The sequence below is a fragment of the Aquarana catesbeiana genome, linkage group LG09, assembly GCF_042186555.1.
Source record: "Aquarana catesbeiana isolate 2022-GZ linkage group LG09, ASM4218655v1, whole genome shotgun sequence".
Taxonomy (NCBI): Eukaryota; Metazoa; Chordata; class Amphibia; order Anura; family Ranidae; genus Aquarana; species Aquarana catesbeiana.
Window position 1 is genome coordinate 268,500,074 of NC_133332.1, and position 15,895 is coordinate 268,515,968.

The window sequence follows — 15,895 nt, forward strand, 5'->3', positions numbered from 1 at the left end:
CCTCCTGAAAGGGAGGGAAATAAAACGGTGCAAGAATTGGGCTGATCTGACGTGTGATAATGCAGGAATTGGGACTGATACGAGCTGTGATGGTGCAGAATTTGGGCATGATCTGGGGTGTGAAGGTGCAAGAAATGGGGCTCATCTGAGGTGTGAAGATACAGGAATTGGGGTGATCTAAAGTGTGATGGTGCAGGAATTGGGGCTGATTTGAGGTGTGAAGGTGCAGGAATTAGGGTGATATGACATGTGATAATGCAGGAATTGAGACTGATATGAGGTGTGATGGTGCAGAATTTGGGAATGATCTTAGGTGTGAAGTTGCAAGAGTTAGGGCTCATCTGAGGTGTTAAGGGACAGGTATTGGGGCTAATCTGAGGTGTGAAGGTGAGGGAATTGGGGTGATCTGAGATGTGATGATTCAGGAATTGGGGTGATCTGAGTTGTGCAGGTTCAGGAGTTGGGGCTGATGTGAGGTGTGAATGTGCAGGAATTAGGGTGTTCTGAGGTCTGATAGTGCAGGATTTGGGACTGATGTGAGGTGTGAAGGTGTAGGAATTGGGCTGATGTGAGGTGTGAAGGTTCAGGAATTGGGGTGATCTGAGGTGTAAAGGTTCAGGAGTTGGGACTGATCTTAGGTCTAAAGGTGCAGGAATTGGGGTGATTTGAAGTGTGAAGGTTTAATTGTTAGAGCTGATCTGAGGTGTAAAGGTGCAGGATTTGGGGTGATCTGAGGCGTGATGGTGCAGGAATCAGGGTGATCCGAGTTGTGAAGGTTCAGGAATTGGCCGATCTGAGATGTGAAGGTACATGAACTGGGGTGATGTGAGGTGTGATGGTGCAGGAACTTGGGTGTTCTGAGGTCTGGACCAGACCCCTCAGACTTTGGCCCTTCAAGGCCCAGTGTCCCCAGTCCTCTTGGCTGTCCAGGAAGTCCACTCTGCAACTGGTTCCATAGTGCAAGAAACAACGGACAGTCCTGCCCCACTATAATATCGTGTATGAAACTTTTCACCTCACCTCTTGACACCGAGGTACAACCATAAGCAATGGCCACTGGAACCAGGAGGTACTCCCTAGTGTCTCTATGAATGCATACCACCTGTAGAGTCTTACCTACTGGGCAGAGTCTTCCAATCACCTTGGCGTGCACCAGTGTAAACATGCTGCCGGAGTTCAGCAGAGCCCTGGCAGGGAGGTGGTTCACTCACACTTCACATTCAAACTGACCTGCAGCCAGGACAAGATGGGTGGCACATGCACTTTAGACATAAAAATAGGCTCTCCGGCCAGCCCTGCATTCCATAGGCTTCTCCTGAAGTGGGCACTGTGCCCAACTATGTCCCCCGGACTGGCATCGCCAACATATGTATGTTCCCCATTCTCCGTGGTTCTGCTGAAGATGAGGCGGGTTTGTGGGTTCCAGCACCTGGTGGAGCTTCCCTATTAGCAGGGTGGATATAAATCAATGATTTAAAAAAAGTTAAAAATATGGGATTTCTTTGATTTAAATCGATTTTTTTTTTCAAATTTATTTTAATAAAATGCTTTTGGAGTAGAAAAATCTATCTATCGATAGTTTTCTATTTAAGATACATTAATAATTTAGTTTGTTCAGCATGAAATGGAGCTTAGTTATGTAGCATGAGGCTGTATATTCTGCAATATTTACATTTTTGGTAAACTCACTCAATGAATCCAAGCTCTGCAACCTCAGATTACAATGCACTGCATTGATGCATTCAAACAATTTCACAGTAACCATGAGCTAAAACAAAGTTCAGGAATATTCCTTTATCCCATCATTTTGGAAATCTATGTACACTTCAAACTGTATGATTGAATTGGTTCTGATATTGCTGTTTTACTAACCTGACAGCTTTTTATTCTAAATAGGAAGCCTTCATTTTGTTTGCAAATATTAAAGATTCTTTAGGTCCTTACATTTAAAGAGCACCTGTCATTTACATAGTTGGTAAGGTTGAAAAAAGACCATCAAGTCCAACCTGTGTGTGTGTGTGCGCTTTTGTGTCAATATTACATTGTATATCCCTGTATGTTGTGTACGTTTAAGTGCCTATCTAATATTTTTTTTAAATTATCAATGCTCCCTGCTAAAACCACTGCTTGTGGAAGAGAATTCCACATCCTTACCACTCTTACAGTAAAGAGCCCTCTATGCAGTTTAAGGTTATATTACTTTTCTTCTAATTTTAGTGAATGGCCACAAGTCTTTTTAAATGCCCTATCGCTGAAACGTTTTATCCTTATTGTGGGGTCACCAGTATATTTGTACATTGAAATCATATCCCCTCTCAAGCATCTCTTCTCTAGAGAGAATATATTCAGTGCTTGTAATCTTTCCTCATAACGAAGATCCTCCAGTCCCTTTATTAGCTTTGTTGCACTTCCCTGGACTCTCTCCAGTTCCAGCACATCTTTCCTGAGGACTGGAGCCCAGAACTGTATGGCATACTCCAGGTGCGGCCGGACCAGAGTCTTGTCGAGTGAGAAAATTATCGTTTTTATCTCTGGAGTTAATTCCCTTTTTAATGCATGCCAATATTCTATTGGCTTTGCTTGCAGCAGCTTGGCATTGCATGCCATTGCTGAGCCTGCCATCTACTAGGACCCCCAGGTCCCTTACCATCCTAGATTCCCCCAGAGGTTCTCACGCTAGTGAGTAGATTGCATTTGTGTTTTTGCCACCCAAATGCATTATTTTATTTTTATCCCATCCTCCAGATCATTTATGAATAAATTAAATAGGACTGGTCCAAGGACAGAACTCTCCACACAGGACCATTCTGAGTACTTATAATGTATCACTACCCTCTGAACTCGCCCCTGTAGCCAGTTTTCAATCCATGTACTCACCCTTTGGTCCATGCCGACATTTATGTGGAACAGTATTGAATGACTTTGCAAAATCCAGATACACCACGTCTACGGGCCTACCTTTATCTAGATGGCAGCTTGCCTCCTCATAGAAGGTTAATAGATTGGTTTGGCAAGAACGATTCTTCATGAATCCATGCTGATTCCTGCTAATGATACCGTTTTCATTACTAAGATCTTGTATATAGTCCCTTATCATACCCTCCAAGAGCTTGCATACTATTAATGTTAGGCTAACTGGTCGGTAGTTCCCAGGGGTATATCTTGGTCCTTTTTTTAAATATTGGTGCTACATTGGCTTTTCTCCAATCAGCTGGTACCATACCAGTCAGTAGACTGTTTGTAAAAATTAGGAACAATGGTCTGGCAATTACTTGACTGAGTTCCTCCTTAAGGACCCTTGGTTGCCATCCATCTGGTCCCAGTGACTTATTATGTTAAGTTTTTCAAGTCTATTCCTAATTCTATGCTCTGTTAGCCATGAGGGTGCTTACTGTGATGTGTCATGAGGATAAACCTTGCAGTTTTGATTACTGAAGCCCTCCGTTTCCCTCGTGAAGACTGAGGAGAAGAATACATTCAAAACCTTCGCCATCTCTCCATCCTTTGTAACCATATTACCTTCATCATTCTTTATTCTTTTATCTGTCCTCCCTCTTTAACTATTAATGTACTTAAAGAATTTCTTGGGGTTTTTTTTTTTACTCTCCTTTGCTATGTGTCTTTCGTGTTCTATCTTAGCCGCCCTAATTGCACCCTTACATTTCTTATTGCATTCTTTGCACATTTAGAATGCTGATGATGACCCCCTCAGCCTGGTATTTTTTGAAGGCCTTCTCCTTTGCTTGTATATGCATTTTTATGTTGGAGTTAAGCCACCTAGGACTTTAGCTCTTTTAAATTTACAGTGTCTTGCAAAAGTATCCACCCCCTTGGCTTTTTACCTATTTTGTTACATTACAGCCTTTAGTTCAATGTTTTTTTAATCTAAATTGGACTATTGTGTTTGGATCCATCACATATAAGTTGAAGTAAAATTAGAAAAATATATACATAAAACTATTTTTCAGAAATAAAAACCTGATAATTGGCATGTGCGTATGTATTCACCCCCTTTGTTATGAAGCCTATAAAAAGCTCTGGTGCAACCAATTACCTTCAGAAGTCACATAATTAGTGAAATGATGCCCACCTGTGTGCAATCTAAGTGTCACATGATCTGTCATTACATATACACACCTTTTTGAAAGGCCCCAGAGGCAGTAACACCTAAGCAAGAGTCACCACTAACCAAACACTGCCATGAAGACCAAGGAACTCTCCAAACAAGTAAGGGACAATGTTGTTGAGAAGTACAAGTCAGGATTAGGTTATAAAAAAATATCCAAATCTTTGATGATCCCTAGGAGCACCATAAAATCTATCATAACCAAATGGAAAGAACATGGCACAACCACAAACCTGCCAAGAGACGGCCGCACACCAAAACTCATGGACTGGGCAAGGAGGGCATTATTCAGAAAGGATGCATAGAGACCTAAGGTAACCCTGGAGAAGCTGCAGAGTACCACAGCAGAGACTGGAGTATCTGTACATAGGACGACAATAAGCCATATGCTCCATGGAGTTGGGCATTATGGCAGAGTGGCCAGAAGAAAGCCATTACTTTCAGCAAAAAACAAAATAGCAAATTTTGAGTTTGCGCAAAAGGCATGTGGGAGACTCCCAAAATGCACGGAGCAAGTTGCTCTGGTCTGATAAGACTAAAATTTAACTTTTTGGCCATCAAAGAAAAAGCTATGTCTGGAGCAAACCCAATACATCACATCACCCAAAGAACACCATCCCCACAGTGAAACATGGTGGTAGCGGCATCATGCTGTGGGGATGTTTTTCAGCAGTTGGGACTGGGAAACTGGTCAGAGTTGAGGGAAAGATGGCTTATGCTAAATACAGGGATGTTCTTGAGCAAAACCTGTACCACTCTGTGTGTGATTTGAGGCTAGGACAGAGGTTCACCTTCCAGCAGGACAATGACACACTGCTTAAGCAACACATGGGGAAACATGTAAATGTGTTGGAATGGCCTAGTCAAAGCCCAGACCTCAATCCAATAGAAAATCTGTGGTCAGACTTAAAGATTGCTGTTCACAAGCGCAAAGCATTCAACTTAAAGGCGCTGGGGCAGTTGTGCAAGGAGGAATGGGCAAAAATCCCAGTACTTAGATGTGGCAAGCTCATAGAGGCTTATCCAAAGTGACTTGGAGCTGTGATAACCGCAAAAAGTGGCTCTACAAAGTATTGACTTTAGAGGGGTGAATAGTTATGCACATGTACTTTTTCTGTTATTTTGTCCTATTTGTCTGGTTCACAATAAAAAAAAAAATCTTCAAGTTGTGGGCATGTTCTGTAAATTAAATGATGCAAATCCTCAAACAATCCATGTTAATTCCAGGTTGTGAGGCAACAAAACACGAAAAATGCCAAGGGGGTGAATACTTTTGCCAGGCACTGTATTACCCTTTGGGATGCACTGGCTAATATCCTTATTTAATATGCTCCTAAAGCTCACTTATTTTTCCTCTGTGTTCTTTGTTCCTAGGATTTTATCCCATTTAATATCTTATAGCAAGGAGCGTAGTTGGTGGAATTTGGCTCTTTTGAAATTCAGTGTCTTTGTATTCCTCTTGTGTTTCCTGCTTGTGTGATTTATACTGAAACAAATTGACCTGTGATCGCTGTTTCCTAAATTGCCCCGTATTTCCACATCTGTGATCAGGTCTGTATTCTTAGTAATCAGTAGGTCTCACAGGGATCTGCAATTAGCGGACCTCCAGCTGTTGCAAAACTACAAGTCCCATCATGGTCTGCCTCTGGGTGTCATGCTTGTGGATGTCAGAGTCTTGCTATGCCTCATGGGACTTGTAGTTCTGCAACAGCTGGAGGTCCGCTAATTGCATATCCCTGGTCTAGGAGGTCTAGTAATGCATTGTTTCTTGTTGGTGCTTTTACCATCTGATGCATGAAATTGTCCTGCAAGACATTTAGGGAATGGCAAGCCTTAGACAAATGCACGGTTCCTTCTGCCCAGTCTATATCTGGATAATTAAAATCCCCCATTATAATGACACTTCCCATCCTTGCCGCCATTCCAAGCTGTCATAGGAGGTCCACCTCCCCCTCCTCCCTCTGGTTAGCGGGCCTATAGCATACTCCCAGTGTTCTTTTGCCCTCAGTTTCCTCCCTCTGTCCTCTACCCATTAGTGATGTCATCCCTCACATTCACCTGTACATCATTTTTGATATACAAGCATACCCCTCTTCTTTTTTACCCTCCCTATCTCTGCGAGATAGGGAATACCCTTGAATGGTTGCCAGCCAATCATGAGAGCTGTTGAACCAAGTCTCTGAAATTCCCACAAAATCTAAATCCTCCTCATAAAATAGCAGCTCTAGTTTTCCCATCTTGTCCGCCAGACTCCTGGCATTGGTGAACAAGCCTCGTATTTTTGTCTGGACCTCCATCATGGCAGCACTCATTAGCGGGCATCCACTCACCTGCTGCCGCCATGTCCCTCACCTTATTGTGTCACTGCCGCATCACCAGCCGTCCCATTAAAGTGAATGGGACTGTCCATGAGTCAACACTGGGTCAGAGGAGGAGCCGCTGCAGGACAGAGATGACAAATGCTCTTTAAAAACTATGATTTAAATCAAGCCTTTTTACTAGTAATTTAAATCATGGTTTAAATCGTGATTTAAATTGACTTAATTTAAATCAAATCCAACCTGCCTCCTAGGCACTACAGCTGGCCTTCAGGTCCTCCACCACGGTGTATCTTTCGACCAACTCCACCTGCGGGTCATCTGGCAAGTACTGGTCCATCACCACCCATTCCACCATTTGAGAGCCTGTCAACTTTTCTGGTTGCAGCCATTTTTTGACCAGCTTCACGAGTTCATGCAACTGGGACCTTGGTGGTCGGTCAGGTTGGTACTTCCAGTGGTGCACGCTCTGGGCCCTGATGGCCGTAGTCACCCCCAGGCAGGCCAGGATCTCTGCCTTCTGTCGCTCATAGTCTTTGATGTGCTCGGTAGGTGGGTCAAAGTAGACCTTTTGTGGATTGCCAGTAAGAAAGGGGGCGATAATGCCAGCCCGTTGGTCACAGGGCCACCCCTCTCTCTCTCTTCTATCCTTTTAAAAGTGGTGAGAAAGGCCACTGCATCATCATTGGGTGTCAGTTTCTGTAGGACATGATGGCCCTCATGGCTACTTGGTTGCTAGGGACAGTGGCTGCTTGCTCCTGTCCCTGAGCAAGCTGCTGCACTGCTTCCTGCAAGGCAGTTACTTGTGCCTGTGTGGTTTCCTGCTGGGCTGAAAACAGGGTGGCCAGCAAGCGAGTATTTTCTTGCTGTGCAGTTACGGCCTGTGCCAGGGCTTGCCGCTGCTGAACCATTGCCTCCTCATGGCGATGGTTTGCCTCCATGGAGGATGGCTGCTGGACCACAGTGGCTTGCATAAGTACCTTGATGACCTCATCCATGTCTTTTCCTGCTGCTTGCAGTGCCTGAACTGATTTCACCCAAGACATACCATAGGTACTGTCTCTTTAACCATTTGCCGACCAGGCCATAGCCAAAAGCCGAAAGGCATCCAGGGACATCCTCCCGAACTCGCACTTCTCGTGGACCCCCTAGGGCACACACACTCGGGAGTGTCCGTGATGGCTGAGTTCTCTGGACCCAGCGCATCACGGATTGGGGTAAAAGGCCAACGCCTTTACCACGTGATTGCTCCGTCCAATGACGGAGCGATCACTTGTCAACAAACCAGAGCATGTCGGGTTCAGCTCCTCCCTTCTCCTCGCACTGATTGGTACAGCGTGTGAGGAGAGGAGGGGGCCAGTGCAGCAGCGCTGTGGGCTGGATGTAAAGTGCCCACAACGCTGATCTGCGCCCATACATGCCTCATCCATGCCTCATATGCCCATCCATGGCTCATTCATGCTCATCAAAGCCCCATTAATGCTCATCCATGCCTCAGTCATGCCTAATTTATGCTCTTCCATGGCTCATTCATGCTCATCCATGCCCACCCATGCCACATCCATGCCCACCCATGCCACATCAGTGCTCATCCGTGCCTCATCCATGCCACATCAGTGCTCATCCATGCTACATCATTTCTCATACATGCCACATACGTGTTCATTCGTGCCACAGCCATGCCACATCAGTGCTCATCCGTGCCACATCAGTACTCACCTGTGCCACATTCATGCCATATCACTGCTCATCCGTGGCACATCCATGCCACATCAGTGCTCATCCGTGCCACATACATGTCACTACAGTGCCCATCAGTGCCACTACAGTGCATCACAATTTATATTAGCAGCAAAGATGGGAAGTGTTATCATAATGGGGATTTTAACTATCCAAACATAGACTGGGCGGAGGGAACCGCGCATTCATCTAAGGCTCGCCAGTTCCTAAACGTCTTGCAGGACAATTTTATGGGTCAGATTGTAGACGCACCAACTAGAAATAAAGCGTTACTGGATCTACCGATTGCCAACAATACAGACCTGATCACGGATGTGGAAATACGGGGAAATTTAGGTAACAGCGATCACAGGTCAATTGACTTCAGTATAAATCACACAAATAGGAAACATAAGGGGGAATACAAAGACAATACATTTCAAAAGAGCCAACTTCCCTAAACTACGGGCCTTGTTAGAAGGCATAAATTGGGATAAAATCTTAGGAACAAAGAACACAGAGGAGAGATGGGTTTGCTTTAAGAGCATATTAAATAAGGGCATTAGCCAATGCATCCCATTGGGTAATAAATTTAAAAGAGCAAACAAAAGTCCTGGGTGGCTTAACTCCAATGTAAAAATGCATATAAGCAAAGGAGAAGGCCTTCAAAAAATATGAGGTTGGGGGATCATCATTAGCATTCAGACTTCATAAAGAATGCAACAAGAAATTAAAGGGTGCTATAAGGACAGCTAAGATAGAACATGAAAGACACATAGCAGAGGAGAGCAAAAAAATCCAAAGAAAGAAAGAAAACAAAGGATGGGGAGATGGCGAAGTTATTGAATTTATTCTTCTCCTCAGTCTTCACAAGGAAATCGGGGGGGCTTCATTAACCAAAACTGCAGTGTTTATCCTCATGACACATCACATGAAGCACCTCCATGGTTAAGAGGACAGAATTAAAATTAGACTTGGGAAACTTAACATTAATAAATCACCTGGACCAGATGGCTTGCACCTGAGGGTACTTAGGGAACTAAGTCAAGTAATTGCCAGACCATTGTTCAAAATTTTCACTGACAGTCTACTGACTGGAATGGTACCAGTTGATTGGAGAAAAGCCAATGTAGCACCAATATTTAAAAAGGGCCCAATTATTAGCAATAATTATTAGCATTATTAGCAGTAATCAGCATGGATTCATGAAGAATCCTTCTTGCCAAACCAATCTATTAACCTTCCATGAGGAGGTGAGTTGCCATCTAGATAAAGGAAGGCTGGTAGACGTGGTGTATCTGGATTTTGCAAAAGCATTTGACACAGTTCCCCATAAACGTTTACTGTACAAAATAAGGTCCGTTGGCATGGACCATAGTGTGAGTACATGGATTGAAAACTGGCTACAAGGGCGAGTTCAGAGGGTGGTGATAAATGGGGAGTACTCGGAATGGTCAGGGGTGGGTAGTGGGGTCCCACAGGGTTCAGTGCTGGGACCAATCCTATTTATGTGTTCATAAACGACCTGGAGGATGGGGTAAACAGTTCAATCTCTGTATTTGCGGACGATACTAAGCTAAGCAGGACAATAACTTCTCCGCAGGATGTGGAAACCTTGCAAAAAGATCTGAACAAATGAATGGGGTGGGCAACTTCATAGCAAATGAGGTTCAATGTAGAAAAATGTAAAATAATGCGTTTGGGTGGCAAAAATATGAATGCAATCTATACACTGGGGGGAGAACCTCTGGTGGGAATCTAGGATGGAAAAGGACCTGGGGGTCCTAGTAGATGATAAGCTCAGTAATAGCATGCAATGCCAAGCTGCTGCTAGCAAAGCAAACAGAATATTGGCATACATTAAAAAGGGGATCAACTCCAGAGATAAAACGATAATTCTCCCGCTTTACAAGACTCTGGTCCAGCCGCACCTAGAGTATGCTGTCCAGTTCTGGGCACCGGTCCTCAGGAAGGATGTATTGGAAACGGAGCGAGTACAAAGAAGGGCAATAAAGCTAATAAAGGGTCTGGAGGATATTAGTTATGAGGAAAAGTTGCGAGCACTGAACGTATTCTCTCTGGTGAAGAGACGCTTGAGAGGGGATATGATTTCAATATACAAATACCATACTGGTGACCTCACAATAGGGATAAAACTTTTTCGCAGAAGGGAGTTTAACAAGACTCGTGGCCACTCATTAAAATTAGAAGAAAAGAGGTTTAACCTTAAACTACGTAGAGGGTTCTTTACTGTTAGAGTGGCAAGGATGTCTAATTCCCTTCCACAGGCGGTGGTCTTAGCGGGGTAGTCTCATCGATAGTTTCAAGAAACTATTAAATAAGCACCTGAACGACCGCAACATACAGGGATATACAATGTAATACTGACATACAATCACACACATGGGTTGGACTTGATGGACTTGTGTCTTTTTTCAACCTCACCTACTATGTAACTATGTATGTAATAGGTATTCAAATTAGATTTGAAATGTATGCTGCTAGAACACCTGATGGTGCTCCCTGCATGTTGGACCTCTGTATGTGGCCAGGCTGTGGAAAAGTCTCACATGTGGAATCACCATATTCAGGAGGAGTAGCAGAATTTATTTTGAGGTGTAATTTTTGCTATGTACATGCTACGTGTTAGAAATATCTTCTATCACTCTTAGAGGGACCACAACCCGAATATTGGTGCCAAATATCACCCATCCAGGACACACCCTTGGTGTCCTGTACAATCTTTAAAGTATGATTTATTTACAGTGAAACAAAAGACAATCATACACCAGCAAACAGTAAACATGAACCCAGTGACAAATATCTAATTAACCTAACAACTAACTATATATAAAACAGTCATGGCCAAAAATATTGCCACCCCTGTATTTCTGTCAGATAATGCAGCACTTTGCCCAGAAAATTGTTGCAATTACAAATGTTTAGGCATTGTCATGTTTATTTTTTTTGTTTCTATTGGTATGACACAAAAAAAAATGGAGAAACAAAAAGCCAAATATGACACATTCTATGCAAAACTCTATGCAAAAATGGACTGGACAAAATTATTGGCACCTTCTCAAATTTATAAGAAATAACTGCATTCCAAGTTTGTGATACTGCTTTATTTGTAATTAAACTCACTTGTATCAGTTAACAGGTGCTGACACTATAGAAATCACACCGGTGTTCTAAAAAAAATCTCGACTTATGAAAATCCTCGATCTTGTCACTTCCGGTGTGGTTACGTCAGTAAACAGATGTTCGCATGGCTTCACCGTGGCTTTACCGCGCATGTGCAGACGCTATTTTCGGGTTCAGAAAAATGATAGACTCGAGCGGGTGGGCGGAATTGGTGAGTTGCTTAATTACGTCAGTGGCAGCACCAGCCCCCCGGCACTAATACGCCCCTAGGCTGCTCTAGAGAAAAGGGGCGGGCCCCCTGCATAAGCAGAGTATGTAGTGTATTTGTCAGAAGAGATTGGATTGACACAGCGGTGTCAGTGGGAGTGGCCAAGGTCTTTGAGGGGGGCGGGGCCGTGAATGTGTAAGTGACCTACACTGCAGTTTAAGAAAGCCCATCAGAGATCCCCATGCCCAAGAGCGTGCAATCTATTAAAATGCCATACAGTTTATCTCGGTTTACTCTTTGTTCTTTTGATAAGTGTCGTGTAGATAGAGCATGTCAAGCCGTAGCTGTGCTCCCTGGGGATATGCTGATCGCCCATCTGTGCTGCTGCTGGAGGAAGCTCAGGTGACCATGAATGAGGGCCCTGCAGACTTGGTGAGCAAGACCATCCCATACCCCACTCCATCTTCTCCCCCGAGGACAGGGACCCCCCTTCTCCCTCAGGGACAGGGACTCCCCTTCTACTCCCTGCGGTGATAAAGAATGGCCCCACTCAATTTCATCCTCCTCCTTTACGCTCAATGTGAGTATGAATGCAGATACATAAATTGCTCAGATTGTCTCTACTTGGAAATTTATTGAAGGGGAGAGTACAACTGAAAAGATTTTTGAACCTACATTAAAGGATGTTTATTCTTTGATACAACACTGCTCCTTCTCCCTCTCTGTACTTACAGGCCAGGTACAGGCCATACGGAAGTTGTTCATGTACGTGGGGATCTCCAAAATGTACAGGAATGCACTAAGACATTAGAAAATAGAGTCAGCGGTATAGAGGATACCTTTCCTCCCATGGTAACAGAGATGAAGGCTGCTACCCGCAAGTTAAATACTACTATCTCCAAAGTTGATGACATGGAGAATCATTTACGTTCTAATAATGTCTGTGTACTGAGTTTGCCAGAGAATGCCAAGGGTAATGACCCAGTTAACTTTGCTGAACGATGGCTTATTGAAATTTTTGGCAAGGCTAATTTTTCCTCATTACTTGCAATAGAACGTGCTCATCGGGTTCCTACCCATCCTCAGAAATTGGGAAATATACATGGGCCTTTTCTAATACGTCTTTTAAATTAGAGAGAAGGAAAATATTCTGTGACAGGCTCTAAGCGATATTAAATATAATGGATCGAAAATTATGTTTTTTGCTCACCAGAGGTTCAGAAACGGAGGGCAAATTTTCAAGAAGTGAAAAAACGCCTGGTACTCCAAGGGTTGACCACTTTAATACAGAACATTTATATACCCTTCCTGCCCAGACCAATTTTTAGCTTTCAGCGCTCTCACACTTTGAATGCTAATTGGTCATGCAACACTGTACCCAAACAAAATTGTTATCATTTTTTTCATACAAATAGAGCTTTCTTTTGGTAGTATTTAATCACCACTGGGTTTTTTTATTTTTTGCGACATAAGTGAAAAAGAGCGAAAATTTAAAAAAAAAAAAACACTTTTTTAGTTTCTATGATAACATTTTGCAAATACGGTAAGTCATTTTTGTTCATACATTTGGGCCAAAATTTATACTGCTACATCTCTGAAAATAACCCAAATTAATGGATATTATTTAGTCTCTGTGAAAGTTATAGAGCCTACAAGCTATGGTGCAAATCATTGAAAATTGATCACATCTGATACACTGACAGCTCTGATGCACTGACGGCCTATCTCATTTCTTGTGGCCCTGAAATGTTAGGAGAGTACAAATACCCCCAAATGACCCCTTTTTGAAAAGTAGGCAGTTAAAGGTATTTAGTAAGAGGCATGGTGAGTTATTTGAAGTTGCATTTTTTTCCCACAATTCTTGGGAAAATTAAGATTTTTTTTTTCACAAAATTCTGATAAGTTATTTCTCACACACAGCACATGCATACTTCCAATTACACCCCAAAATACATTCTGCTACTCCTCCCGAATATGACGATACCACATGTGTGGGACTTTTACACAGCCTGGCCACACAGAGAGGTCCAACATGCAGGGAGCACCATCAGGGGCTCTAGGAGCATAAATTGCACATCTAATTTCCTAAGGACCTATTACATTTGTGAAGGCCCTTGGAGCACCAGGACAGTGGAATTACCCACAAAATTTTGGAAAGCAAACACCCCAAAGTCTATTCTATGAGGCATAATGAGTCTTTTGAATGGTTCATTTTTCTCCACAAGTCTTCGGAAAACATGGAAAGAAAATTAAAACGTTTTTTTTTTTTTTTTTTTACACAAAGTTGTCAGTTTATAAGATGTTTCTAACTCAAAGCATGTATATAGCAAAAATGGCACCCCAAAACACATTCTGCTACTCCTCCTGACTATGATGATACAACATGTGTGAGACTTTTTTACACAGCCTGGCCACATGCAGAGGCCCAACATGCAGAGAGCACCGTCAGGCGTTTTTGGAGCATAAATTACACCTCTAATTTCCTAACGACCCATTACACTTTTGAAGGCCCTGGAGCACCAGGACAATGGAATTACCCACAAAATGACCCCATTTTGGAAAACAAACACCCCAACGTATATTCTGTGAGGCATTATGAGTCTTTAGAATCATTCATTTTTTTTACACAAGTCTTCAGAAAACGTGGGAAGAAAATGAAAATCTTCTTCTTTTTTTTTTTACACAAAGTTGTCAATTTATAATATATTTCTAACATCATGTTTATAGCAAAAATGACACCCCAAAACACATTCTGCTACTCATCCTGAGTATAGCGATACCACATGTGTGAGACTTTTACAAAGTCCACATACAGAGGCCCAACATTGAAGTAGTACCTTCAGGCGTTCTAGGAGCATAAATTACACATCTCATTTCATTCCTACCTATCACACTTTTGAAGGTCCTTGAGCCCATAAAATGACCCCATTTTGGAGAGCAAACACCCCAACGTATATTCTATGAGGCATGGGCTGGAGACAGGTACTCGGGTACTCTGATGGGCTGGAGACAGGTACTCGGGTACTCTGATGGGCTGGTGACAGGTACTAAGATGGGCTGTGACAGGTACTCAGATGAACTGTGACAGATACTTAGATGGGCTGTGACAGGTGCTCAGGCACTCATGTACTCAAATGAATTGTGACAGGTATTCAGGTACTCAGATGGACTGTGACAGGTACTTGGGTACTCAGATGAACTGTGACAGGTACTCGGGTACTCAGATGGACTGTGACAGGTACTCAGATGGACTGTGACAGGTACTTGGGTACTCAGATGAACTGTGATAGGTACTCGGATACTCAGATGAACTGTGACAGGTACTCATATGGACTGTGACAGGTACTCGGGTACTCAGATGAGCTGTGACAGGTACTTGGGTACTCAGATGAACTGTGATGGGTACTCAGGTACTCAGATACTCAGGTACTCAGATAGACTGTGACAGGTACTCAGATGACCTGTGACAGGTACTAAGGTGGGCAGTGACAGGTACTCGGGTACACAGATGGCCTGGTGACAGGTACTCGGGGACACAGATGGCCCGGTGACAGGTATTAGGGTACTCCGATGGGCTGGTGACTGGTACATGGGTACTCTGATGGGCTGGTGACTGGTACACGGGTACTCTGATGGGCTGGTGACTGGTACTTGGGTACTCTGATGGGTGGTGACAGGTACTTAGGTGGGCAGTGACAGGTACTCAGATGGGCTGTGACAGGTGCTCGGGTACTCGTTTACTCAGATGAACTGTGACAGGTATTCAGGTACTCAGATGGACTGTGACAGGTACTTGGGTACTCAGATGAACTGTGACAGGTACTCGGGTACTCAGATGAACTGTGACAGGTACTTGGGTACTCAGATGGGCTGTGACAGGTACTTGGGTACTCAGATGGGCTGTGACAGGTACTTGGGTACTCAGATGGACTGTGACAGGTACTCAGATGGGCTGTGACAGGTGCTCGGGTACTCAGATGGACTATGACAGGTGCTCAGATACTCGGGTACTCAGATGGACTGTGACAGGTACTCAGATGAACTGTGACAGGTACTCGGTACTCAGATATACTGTGACAGGTACGCAGATGGGCTGTGACAGGTACTCAGGTACTCGGGTAGTCAGATGGGCTGTGACAGGTACTCGGGTACTCAGATGGGCTGTGACAGGTACTCGGGTACTCTGGTACTCAGATGGGCTGTGACAGGTACTTTGATGGGTGGTGACAGGTCCTCTTTATTAGGGGGGGGCAATCAGTGTGGTTGGTGTACACTGTGAGCGGTAACGATATGTGGGGGGGGGTTATCCATCTTACCCAATGTCCTAAAAACTGTAGATGTATATTTTGAAATCGAAATGGTACACCAATAAGTTATGCC